Genomic DNA, 13,617 nt, shown 5'->3' on the forward strand with positions numbered 1-13,617 from the left:
ACGAAGGTCTATTTAGGCAGCAATAGACGTAAATATGTCAGATTATAGCGACAATGCTAATTTACATCCGCAGTCCCTAGGCAGGTAAAAACAAACAAACAAAAAAAAACATAACAGTGAAACATAGGACAATACGTCACAATAAAAGCACATTACAAAAAGTACACAAAGAAGTTAAAGTTCAGTAGTCAAAAGACTGGTTCACTTTCATCTTGGCAAATGAAATAGCCAAAAGCACTGTCATCAGAGTAGTTATTACTGGTACAGGGGGTCCTGGGTTTACAATATCCTCAACCTACGGCATTTCGTCAATGCATCGGAACTGGTTACATGGAACTAGCTGGCAAGCGGAGCGGACGAATACATCGTCACCCGACGCTATAAGACGGCTTTGTTTACTTTCGGTGGTTGTGCGGCACCTTGGATTGTGCTACATTCACTAACTTTTCACCCTTCAACGGGACATTATTAGATCAAATTGTAAGAACAGTGCCACATGTTCTGTTAACTTCTTGTAAAATGACTCATACGTGCATGAAAGTCATTGGTATTTATGACTTTTCTTAAGAACGGATCGATATCGTGATGTACGTAACGGCTTTGTTTACATTTCCGCTGGAGTTCCGACTTACAGCAGAAATCAACTTACGTCAGGCTATAGGAACGGAACTCCAATGTAAGTGGAGGACCCCCTGTTTAGTTTTAGATTAGCTGCTTTCTTGCTGCAAATCCAACAAATCCAATTGCCTCCAGAGCTCTCCTTTCTCCTTTGGCCTCAACCCCAAAATGTGATGCTGCACTGTTTTAGTTTTGTAACTAAATCCAAGAAGATTGTGGCAATAGGTCGAATATTAGAAGATTAAAAGTTGGTGCTGTCAAAGCATAGCATAAGAAAGATGCACAGACTGAAATATGACATTTCTTAGTTTTTAGGTTACTGGAAACACTTCCAGCAGTCATGCAAAAATGTTCAGAGCAGCTGAAACAATTGCATCCATGCGATTATGTAATAAGTGTGACGGGCCTGCTGGATGAACTGTCGATTTGTGGGATGTTATTTAAAGGTCTTTACCTTTATTTTAACCCCATAAACGTGCTGTCCGCTCGCAGCACCTGCTCACTTCCTGCTGGATGTTCACGAACTGGATGAATCTGACACAACACCAATATTGCAACTGGATAAATTGGATAGGAGGTAACTGTGAAGGTTTATACCGCCAAGGGAAAGGGGATGACTTCAGAGTTATTAACAAATAAAGTGAGTCCAGTTCTGAGTCCTTTCATGTCTAGACTGGGTGAGCGGCGATTAGATAATAGGTCTCTTTTTTGAGTGTTTGTGAGGCTGCTGTACGGTACAGAGCTGTATTCATAAGAGACGCTGCTCAGACAAGCTTGCGCTGATTCCTTATGTAAGCGACTCATCGAGGAAGGAGGGCAAAGAAGGCTGAGCACTAAATAAACATAAATGCTCCAACAGGGACACACACAGATGCACAAACTACACACAAACAGGAACTTAACTTCAGGGGGTGAAGCAAAGACAAAGGCGTGTTCTCCGCTCGGTTCACAAAGGGTAATTTTCTGGTTTTTCAAGGGCTTTTTGGACGCATTATTCCTGGATTTTCTAGTTCACGTGCATTCAGAGATGACCACAGCCCACTTTACAGGAGATAGCACCAGTTGCAGATGCATTTTCAATGGCAGAATTGTGGTCTTTTAAGGCCTGTGGAGAAAATCAGCTCTAAAATAATAGTTAAGTGAGCTAAGCTAATTTAGCTAAATACTTGGTGGCATTTCTTTCACTGATACAAGTCCTGCAACTATCAATTAACAAAATAAGTGATACCATGTCTGTATGCTAAATGCAAGGCCTGAGCTAGCCTGCTATTAGCTTAGCATAACAATAAGTAAAGGCACAAAGTTATGCTGACTTTCTCCCTTTTATTCCAATTTCTGCATGAAGCTAGGCTAAGTACCTCTCTCTTGCTTCATGTTTAGCATTTAAATATGAGGGTGCTCTTAATTTTATCTTAATGAACTTTATTGCTAGAATACCAGGCATTTATTTCGCTGACACAAGTCATCCAATTTACATTTTTTCACATTTAAAGTGACTTCTTCGGAAATATTTTCAACATACTTGATGACATGTCTATATGCTAAATGTGAGGCCTGAATTAGCATGCTATTCGCTTAGCAAAACAATATGTAATTGTGCAACATTATATTTCTGTTTGTGCATGTGTTAAGTATGGATGTGTTAATTATTAAAATGCATATGTGCCTAAAGGCGGAGGGTTTTTTAAAATTTGTACAATGCCAGGCTAGTTTTTTCCCTTTTTATTCTAATTTGAACATGAAGCTAGGCTAATTACCTCTCTCTTGCTTCGTGTTTAACATATAGATTGGAGAATCATCTTAATTTTATTTTAATAAACTATAGTACTAGAATACTACAAATTTATTTCACTGACAAAAGTCCTGCAATTTACATTTTTCCATTTAAGATTACTTGTGAAGTGTTCACAAAATAATCGATAACATGTCTGCATGCTAAATGTGAGGCCTCAGCTAGCATGCTGCTAGCATAGCAGAACAATAAATAAATGCATAACTTTATGCTTTATTTATTTGTTTGTGCACAGGCTACGTATGTATGTGTTAATTGTTAAAATGCGTATCTTTTTATTTTAACTTTGAGCAATGTCAGGCAAGTTTTCTCTATTTTATTCCAATTTGTACATGAAGCTCGGCCAATCACCTCCCTAGCTTTGTGTTTAACATATAAACACGAGAGATATATTAATAAACTCTAATACTAGACTACTAGTGGTTTGTTTCACTGACACAAGTCCTACAATTTACATTTTTTCCCATTTAAGATTAGTTCTTGTGAAATATTTACAATTGATACCACTCTTGTGTCTGCATGCTAAATGTGAGGCCTGAGCTAGCATGCTATTAGCTTAGCACAGCAATAAGTAAAAGTTATGTTATATTTCTATTTGTGCACAGGTTAAGTATATATGTGTTATTAAAATGCATATGTCTGAAGGTGATTTTTTTTTTAGCTAGCGTTTTCCCTTTTATTCAAGTCCGTTCTTTAAGCTAGGCTAACCGTCTGCTGACTCTAGCCTCATGTTTAACATACAGACATGAGAGTGCTCTTAATTTTACCTTATTAAACTCTAATGCTAGAAAGTGATTAATCATATTCCTCAAAAAATATCTAGGTCTTCCTTTAAGTTAGTGATTAATGTTTAGAAATGTCCATGCTAACTTAACCAGAGCAGCATTTTAAGGATGCTTGCACTCACCAAAAGCCAAGCTAAATGTTTCTTTGATCATTTTTGTTTCTAAATGATCAAAAATTGTGAGTGAATTTCAGTTTCAGGTCGTGTACTGATGCATAACGGTGACACTGTAGGTCGTAATCCTTTTGTTTGAACTAGCAGACATCAGGAAGACTTTATGTTTAATGTCTTTGTGAGTGTTATTTTGAAAGAGCCCTGTTCTTTCTCCTTGTTGCCCTTCCTCCTCTCTGTTTCTCATCTTTGTGAGTCTTTGTGATGACAGGTCTGTTCTTTCTCTTGGTGTGAAGGTCTGGTTTGGAGGCTTCTACTCAGCTTTTTATTGCCAGACAGTGAAGCCTGACTGCATATCTGGTCTAATTTTCCAGTGCTTGTGCTTCGCGTTGAAGGCTTAGGCTCTTAGTTTTGTCACTCAAGGAGAAAATACATGAATTAACCGCTGTATGATTTGAGAAATGGATGGCTGCCAAACTGAAAAGAACCTTCCATCTTGGCTGTGTTTATTTCTCTCTCTGCAGGAGATTTAAACCCCCAGGTTGCTTCTTTTTTTTCTCTTGTGAAACTCGGAGGATGATTAGGATTCCAGAGGTGTGTTTTCATAGAGATCTGTATTTCAGGAGCCTTTTTTCCCTGGGTACGAGGAGCATGATATGTTTTCCAGGCAGAGGCCTCCTCTCATGGATGTTTGCTGGTCTTCCTCCCTAAGGAGCTTGTTCTGTTTGCGAACCTCCAGCCGGTGCCTCCTCTTTGAACCAGATCTGGACGTTTTTTTTAAACGTTTCCAGGTGAACAGGAAGTGGGATTCGATTGTATTACTACAACAGATCTCTGCCTTCCTTGGTGTATTTCCCTTGAACACGTTGCTGCTAATGGTTTGAATTAACTGTGAAGACACACGGCGGCCTCTTCAGGCTGCACTTAGACCTGAGTGATGTGGCCACTTAGAGATCCGCTGCGGGGCTGTTCATAGTTTGAATAACCATCTGACATGTTGAATAGGATCCCACGTATTTCACTCCGTTCTCATTGAAAGGTGGTCTGTGGTTACAGCCACTTTGTATAGAATTTGAAAATGTATAACTAAGTGTGGTGGGATGAATGAGCTGAAAGCAGCACATAGACTGCACAGCTTTTCATCGGAAAGAGCAGATTTTCTTGTATGAACATGAACAACTTGAAAAATTGCTCACGTGGAGAATTTAAAGAGGATTTACTGAGCGCTGAAGTTCTAATAGTGAATAGATCTATTGAACTTCATCGATTAGCCTGGACCAAAAAATGTCCAGGGCGTAATAGTAGATAACAGATGCAAAATTTATACAAAATATATGAAAAAAAACAATCATAAATGATCCAGTTATGCAGAAAAACAAGTAAAAGTCACTCACTAGTGATCCGACAGATATTTACAAAGGGGATTTTTTGACAAATTTCTGTCATTTTAGTCGACTAATGTCTTATGTTTTTTGATAAACATGCAAAACCCAACTGTTGCATCTGAGAAACTTTTTTTTGCTGGACATTTTTCTCTCGATCAGCCTGTTATTTAAAGCGGCAGACGTTGACCTAATGTGTTTTCCCTTAGAGAAAACACATTAAACTTACAAATTAACCTAACAAATTGAAGTATAATTAAATAATAATTATTTTTAGCTTCGATTCCATGTTAGAAGACTTGTTCAAAACCAGAATTAGTCTGATATTAATTCAGTATCTCTATTGAAGACATTTAATTTCATATTTTGATTATTATGAAGCGTACTGTTTGCAGAAGTGAAGCAGTAGAATAGCTTGTGAACAATCACCTCAAACGCTGTCTAGAAAGGAAGTTTTATAGCAGCAGCTGTTGCATGTTGTAGATTTTTGACCCTCTACAGCTATAAAACAAGCACTTCATTTCTTATATCTTTCTGCTGCAGCCTGATTGTTGTTTCTTGCTGTATTTCACCTACTTGCACCGCTGTCCGGTGCCGTTTAGTACCTGTTTTCTTCTGCCTCACGGTTCTTCAGGTGAATAATTCAGCGTTAGTGTTGTCTGGAAATATTTATTCTCTGTAACACTTTTTGTCTGGTAGCTGGAAGCGATGCCAGACTGTGTTTCCCCCCCAGAATGTGCAGTGTGACATGGTTCTGACCTCGCCGCCTCTATTCTCACTGGGGATGATGCAAAGTGCAAGCGAGGCCGATCTATTGATGACGCATCGGCGTGGGTGTTACACGACACAATGGCCCCGACCCTCTCACTGTGAGCCTCGATCTGCTGCTTCCGAGAATGGGAAACTGTTTTTTTTCTTTTAATATTCTACCCTCATATTTTCCTGCCCCGCCCGCAGAAGTCGGCCTTACTCAGCGATTTCTGGGCTCATCCGTTGCCACGGCGATCGATAATCCTGCCTCACCGTGGTGACGGTTGCTAGGGGCAGTTGTTTGAGCGTTCGCACGCGGCTGTTCCTGGTGTTTTATCGACGAAGCCATCGATCCGGTCAACGTCAATCCCACAGACTTAGTGTGTGCGTTAACTAGTGAGTTTGTAATCATGGAGGATTCAGAAATGGCTGATATGACTTGATGCTTATATTGACTCATCTCAGATGCACTTCAGTAGAGCTTTAAAGCCCCTACAAATCGATAAAACAGAATGATTCTAAGTCTCACCATCACCTAGCTAGTCATTCTGTGCATACTTAGGTGTCTATGTTGGTAAATATGTCTGTTTTTGGTCAAAATTATGAAATTAATGGGCCACTTTTGCTTATATCTCAGCCTGCAATGCTCACTCAAGGTGTAGATTCCAAACGTTTTTGCAGAAAACTAGACTTCTGCAGCTCCTCTTGACTCCATTTTCAGGCTTTGGAAGTTATTTTGCTGATGTGCTGAAGTGCATTTGGAGGTGTAGATTTAAAGCTGAGGTTGGCAGCAATTTTTTTTGTATCACAGGCCACAAATTTCATACCAGCCTTTTTGCAGGAAGCTAGACTTCTGCAGCTCCTCTTGGCTCCATTTTTAGTCTTTAGAAAGTCTGCATCCTTTATTATCACTTGATGCTTTCATAGCCTCTATTAATCATTAAAACAGAATGATTGTAAGCCTCACCGTCACCTAGTTAGTCTTTCTGCACATATTTAGGTGTCTACGTCAGAAAAGATCTCCATTTTTAGTCAAAATGATGAAATTAAAGGGCTGCTTTTGCCTGCAATGCTCACTGAAGGTGTAGATTCAAACCACAGGTACGCAGCAGTTTTTTTTGGCATCATGGGCCACAAATTCCACACTAACGTTTTGCAGGAAACTAGACTTCTGCAGCTCCTCTTGCTTCCATTTTCCTTCTTTAGAAAGTCAGAAATGACTGTTTGTTTCACCGTCACCTAGCTAGTCATTCTGCACATATTTAGGAGTCTACATCAGTAAATATCTCAGTTTTTGGTCAAAATTATATAATTATGCTTTACTGATTTTTAGAAGTCAGTTTGCTCAGTTCTCAGCCTGCAATGCACACTGAAGCTGTAGATTCTAAATGTTATTGCAGGAAACTAGACTTCTACAGCTCCTCTGGGCTCCATTTTTGGTCTTTAGAAAGTCTAGATCCTTGATTGTGACTTGATGCTTGCACTGACTCATCTCAGAGGCATTTCAGTGGAGCTTTAAAGCCTCCATAAGTCATTAACACAGAATCATTGTACGTCTCACCGTCACCTAGCTAGTTTCTGTGGATATATTTAGGTGTCTACGTGGGTAAATATCTCCATTTTTGGTCAAAATTCTGAAATCAAAGGGCTACTTTACTGATTTTTAGAGGTCAGTTTGCTCGTTTCTCGGCCTGCAATGCACACCGAAGCTGTAGATTTAAGCCAAGAGTAAATTCCATACTAACTTTTTGCAGGAAACTAGACTTCTGCAGCTACTCTTGGCTCCATTTTCAGTCTTTAGAAAGTCTAAATCCTTGGCAGGAGACATTAGTCAGTCAGGTTTTTTCACCTGGAGCAGGTGAGATAGTGGTGGCACAATGCGGTAGACTTTTACTGACTCTTTAGGACTCTTTGAACGCTCATTTAAGAGGGATGATGCAGCACAGAAAGGAGAGAGGGAGTTTTTCTCTCCTTTTCTAGGTGTGGTGGGTCTGTAGGAAAGATGTTGTCCAGTTCCATTGCAGGAAATGTCAGATATCGTGCTTTGAACTGGATCCCTGAGCCACAATATGTTATCATCTGCTGCCTCGATTTAGATTTTTAATCTTGCAAGATGCCCAACTTAATCAAAACAAAATACTAAATCACTGATGCGCCACTTTAATCAAAGTAATTCAGCGAATTAATCAACACTTCAGCAATATTTTTGGTTTAAGTAGGTAGTCTGACAAATTAAAGCACTTAACGGTTATTTTAAGCGGCGTTTTGAATAAAATGGCATTTATTTCCTTAGTTCATTGATAATTTGCAAGTTTATTCTATAAAATATCAAAAACTCTATACATTTCTAAAGGAAATAATCAAATTTCAGAAGCTAGTACCACCGAATGTTTGTTTTTTGCTCTTATAAATGAATTGACATACTACTTTTTTCCCAAAAACTGATGTCAAATCCATTCATTGATCAACTGCAGCCCGTAGAAAGTTCCAAACAGCACTTGACCTTATTGAAAGCAGACTTCCTGTAACCGGTTGGTTCAGACCCTCCAGTCCAGCTGCTCTGTGGGGAACAGAAAAGTTGTTGCATGAAAAGCTCTCTCAGGAGTCTCACTGCTGCTCGGCAGACAGCTTGGATTTCACTCAAGTTTCAATTCCTGGCTTCCTGCGAGCTGCGAAGTGTGCTGCTTTGAGCGAATCTGTGCAGGACGGGACGGTGTCCGATCGCAGCGGTCATAACTGGGGTGTTTTTGTATGAAATATCTCGCAGGTTTAAGCTTCTCACAGCACGCTGAGCAGGGAATCATTAGCCGAAGCTGTCACAGAACATCAAGAACTGAAGGAAATACATTTGGGAATAGTTGATAGTGCTGCATTTGTGCTTTGAAAAGTGAAGCACTGCTCCCTTCACAGCATAGTAATGATGTAATAAGTATGAAAAAGAGAGATTACAGTTGCTTTTGAAGTTGTGGTCGAGCTACATCTGCTGTTGATGCCGTGTAGAGTATAAATTTGTGTCATTTATAGTATATAATTTCATGCATAGGACTTTTTAAAGGTATTGATTGATTTTTAAATGAGTTTAAATCAGTGTGATGAAGTACTGGGATCTCCATCTGTCTGCCTTTTACATTGATTAAGAGCATGTCAGATTATTCTCTACATGTTTTTTATATTCAGTATTTCAGTTGTGTTTCCAATTTGAATGTGAGAAGAGTCTCTCTCTGTTGGGAACCATCATACACGAAACTGAATGTGATTCACAGGCATGATTTTGTTTGATTATTGAACTATAGCTACAGTGCTCTTATGATTTTATATAGACTATGATTGATGCACAGCTCTTGAAGTGTGGAGATAGCTCAGGCTTTGTGAGACTGTAGTTTGACTAACATACCGTTCTTTCCTTTTTGTCCCTCCATTAATCAAATGTCCTGTCTGTCTTATCCAGGCAGGCTTCACTAGATTTTTTCTTTTCTTTTTTTTTGGTGCTTATGTGGAGGCCGTGATGGCGTCTGTGCTGTACTGTGAGCTGGTTATTTGTTGACATTAGAGGTCTCATTGCTAAGCTAACGCTACAGAGAGAGACACTGTACTCAGGATCCAATATATACCTTGCATCCTTTGGATTTTCCCCGTTCTATGCAAATTTATCGGTCGATAATTAGATTTTTTGGGGATCTACTAGAATGTGTTTGCATGCCTTAATGTTAAAAACACATTATTTATGTCATACTGTACAGTGCTGCAGCATTTCTTCTCAAATTAGTGCTCTGATTGGTCAGCTGGCCCAAGAACAGCGAGCTGGTTATGTACCTCAGATTTATTAGTGTAGGGATTTAGCTTATATGGAGGCTGCAGTGGTGTCTGTGCTCTACTGTGGGCTGGTTATTTGTTGACATTAGCGGCCTCCATTGCTAAGCTAATGTTAGAAAAGCACAAAACTCAGGATCCAGTATTAATCTTGTATCCTTTGGATTTTCCCCATATCATGCGAAATTATAGGTCTATAATTAGACTTTTTTTTGGATCTACTAGAATGTGTTTGCATGCCTTAATGTAAAAACACATTATTTATGTCATACTGTACAGTGCTGCAGCATTTCTTCTCAAATTAGTGCTCTGATTGGTCAGCTGGCCCAAGAACAGCGAGCCGGTTATGTACCATAAACTCAGATTTATTGGTGTAGGGATTTAGCTAGCACAAGTGGCTCTAGTGTGGAAGTAATGGTGCGTTGTGTCTCAGTGGCTCAATCTGTTATTTATTTATTTATTAGACAGTGTAGAACTGCTACACAGGTGTTACATGGGGGCGTAAACCTCTTAATAAGGAGCTTCTGGCTGGTAAAGTGCAGCGCTTTAATTTACGTGCACAAAAAGCTACATAACGCTGAAGAAAAAACACTCAAAAAGCATAACAGGGGCACTAAAATTCATCCTTTATGTAGAAATATCCTTATATGGTCCACAGGCTCTTACAGCCAACTGAGTCAGGCAGGGAATCTGTCATTTTTTAAAAAATTCCATTACAGTCTGCAACAACAAAGAAATTAATATGTGTAAATTGCTTCAGCTGCATTAATTGAATTCACCAGAAAACAATAGCAGGCTCTCAATAAATGTGTTACTGTCTCTTGAAAATGTTTTATAGCTGTATAACTGAGCCTGCCTGCCTTTATCTGTCTCAGAGTTTTTAAATTTTTTACCATTATACCTTAAAAAATGGACCAGTTGTTAACTTTTTGTATTAATCTCAAGTAGTGAGTAAAGTTTTTTATAGAAAGCAAATAAAAAAGTCTAATATATCTGATCCCAGCCTCTTACATTTGAATATTTTCTGTTTTTTCAGCGACAGCAAACTGATTATCTTCTACTTGTGGCTAGCAAGTATAATTCTTTGTCTTCGGTGGTTCCTCTGTCAAAGCCTGTCCCGTTTAACCTCCCCAGTTTCTACTGGGAGCAGGAAACTGGGACGCTGTGACGCATCGCATCATGTCTCTTCCTGCTTTCATCCCAGCGGCCGGGCCTTCCATCCCACTAACCGTGCACCAGTACACCCAGTTTGTGCCGCATGTGCCGGGTCACGTGGTTCTGCCGGATGACTTGTTGCGATCGCGCTGAGGCCGGCACATTTGATTGTGAGGGGACGGGGTCGCGGAAGGCCACGAGGGGAGTTTCTCACAACACACACAGAAAGAAAGAGGCCTGAATTAAATCCAGAAACACTGCGCTCATTGCATTCATTCAGCGGCTGACCTGTTTACCGACCACATTAGCAGGGGATAGAAGAGGCCATAATGGAAGTAATGGTAGGACTGAAGTGGCTGCTATCTGCTGCTTTTAAAGGTTTTATCACGTTAACTAAATGATCTCTTGGTTGTCTGTAACGTTCCCTAGTGGAGACACACTTCAGAAGATCTTATTACCTCTATGAGATATGACAAGGGAAGATGAGCAGTGGTGGATGGCCACAAATTTAATAAGTGAGCCGGTTGTTTATTCCATCATCCACTACCTGCATCGATGCATTAAGATCAGTCCGATTAAACTCAGCAGTTAATCGATCACATTACGACTGTCCTTGAAAGCACCACCGACGAGAGGTTTTTAAATTGGTCCCTAAACGCCACTATATTCCTATAGAGTTACATGTAAGGCTATATTAGCAGAGCATTGGTGGTTCTTGACCTCTTTGAGTTACAATCTCTCAGAATTATCAGGTTTAACAACCAGATATTCGACATTTTTTGCATCTACACTGCCGTTCAAAAAGTTTGGGGTCATCCAGACAATTTCATGTTTCCATGAAAACTCATACTTTTATTCATGTTCCAGCATAATTGCACAAGGGTTTTCTAATCATCAATGAGCGTTTCAACACCATTAGCTAACACAATGTAGCATTAGAACACAGGAGTGATGACTCTAACATCAGGAGAATCTAAAAAAAAACTATCTGAAATGACAACAAAATGCTCAGAATGACTTAAATTTGTCTAAAATGACTCAAAACTTGTCCAGAATTGCTAAAAAATGGTCCAACATTACTCAAAATGGTCCGAAATGACAACGCTAAAAAAAAATATTAGGCCCTTAAAATGAAAAGAAATATTGTGAAGTGTTCGATCCAGGCTGGTATTGCGTCATAAAGTTCCTTTAAGTGTAAACTACTGTTCAAATGTTTGGGGTCACCCACACAATTTCATGTCTGGGTGACCCCAAACCTTTCAACACCATTAGCTAACACAATGTAGCATTAGAACACAGGAGTGATGGTTGCTAGAAATGTTCCTCTGTACCTCTATGGAGATATTCCATTAAAAATCAGCTGTTTCCAGCTAGAATAATCATTTACCACATTAACAACGTGTAGCCTGGATTTCTGATTTAATGTCTTCATTGAAAAAAAAAGCTTTTCTTTCAAAAATAAGGGCATTTCTAAGTGACCCCAAACTTTTGAACGGTAGTGTATGCATGTAAATCCAAACTGCGGAGAATCAGGGTGCTAATTTTGAAGCTTGTTGCTGTTGGAACGAACATGGAGGTTTTGTGCTTCTCGTTTGATGGTGCTGTTGTTGAGCAACACTTGCTTGGTTAATGCACAAAAACACCAATATGAAAGAGTCGGGTTTATTGTTTCTCTATTCACAACCATCTGTCGATCCTTAGATATCATCTCTGGACCCTCTTGGTGGTCTGGACCCCAGGTTGAGAACCACAAGTGCAAAGTAAATGCAGAGATGTGCAATTAATGAGCAGAAACAAGAAAAAACAAATCTTGAGTGACACCTCTCAGGCTACAAAGAAATGAGCTATAACAGCTGGCTAGGCTAGCAGTTAGCATCATGTCTAGCTAACATGAGGGTATCATTACCCTTACATAATGTATGAATCTGTATGTTTTATATTCATGTTAAACACTGACTCCCCTCTGTGTCTACTTCCAGGAGTATTAACCGCTCAACAGGGTAGCTTGTTTAGAATCGATGCCAACTGTGGTGAAGAGCCAGTCTCAGCTCATGCAATAGGAATAATAGGACTTTAACACATTTATAATTTACTAAGAGCTTCAGAGTCTCTTCATTTTATATTGATTGTAGCATCAGAGGCTAAACCACAAGTATGCTAGCATGCATGTTGTCTTTAGCTGCTATTAGTAGCTAGTTTTGCTACTAAAAATTAACGCTATAGCACTGAAATGAGTCCCACAAAGTAGGAGATGTTTTATGAAAGATGAAGAGTTAAATAGTGTAAGTAAAAACAGAAACTATATGATGAGAATGTGAACTTTTTTAACTTAACTCTGATGTAAGTCAAGGACACTGGTATTAAACTTCACTGGACTTCCAGTTTGTCGCATTGTCATACTCATTACGTTTCAAGATTATTTTTTGCCATTTATGGTTTTACTACTACTTGTCTTCTTATTGGTGGTCATTGAGTTGGACTACTTGTCATTTAGTGTGTTGTTGTCAGTTTATCTTCTTCCTTGATGCTCCATAGTTGCTGCAAACCAGTTATGACAAATTAGCAAGACAGTGGGAGATTGTCAACAGTGTATCCTAGCAATACTCGCTGCTAGGCAACAGCCCTAGTCGCGTTAGCATCGTTAAGCCCGGATGTAGTCCAGGATGGACTCAAACAAACCTCCAGGAGGCTTCAGGAGTGTCTGTGTGTGTTTTATTGCACTTTCTGGCTTTTTGTTTCCCTCACATGCTTAATTCGGCCTCCGTTAAAGTAGCTGTTTCGTAACAGCTCATCTGCATAGAGCTACTGTAGACTCACACACACACTCTGGAAACAATGAAGTGACTGAGATGTCTTCAATGTCAACTCTCAGTCCTGCTCTGATCGCTTCATTATTCTGCCAAAAATGAAAAGGCTTCCAAAAAAGAAACCATGACGACAACTCCACAGAGTCTGCTGCTGCTTCTCAGAATACAGGAAAAAGAAATAGAAAGAGAGAGGAAGTCAGAGGCAAGCATAAAATCTCTCGTCTCCTCTCTGCTGCTCTCGTCTCTTTTGCATAATTTGTTTTTAGGGAGGATTAGCTCCAAAGGTGGTGGTGGTGGTGGGGGGATGCCATTGTAATTGGCCATCATTTTGTACAACGGCGCCTCACCCGAGAGCATCAACAGACATCAAAGAGGGAGGAGGGGGCTCTGGAGAGTTTTGGATGGAGG

The 13,617-nt window shown here is 39.6% G+C and overlaps 1 protein-coding gene across 3 annotated transcripts in view; it reads left to right on the top strand.

The window, feature by feature from the left end:
• zgc:109889 (uncharacterized protein LOC553542 homolog) overlaps positions 1 to 13,617 on the top strand; it is a 61,416-nt gene that overhangs the window by 1,276 nt on the left and 46,523 nt on the right. The gene's annotated exons all lie outside the window — the stretch shown is intronic.

Source organism: Amphiprion ocellaris, chromosome 23 (assembly GCF_022539595.1).
Source record: "Amphiprion ocellaris isolate individual 3 ecotype Okinawa chromosome 23, ASM2253959v1, whole genome shotgun sequence".
NCBI classification, from domain to species: Eukaryota; Metazoa; Chordata; class Actinopteri; family Pomacentridae; genus Amphiprion; species Amphiprion ocellaris.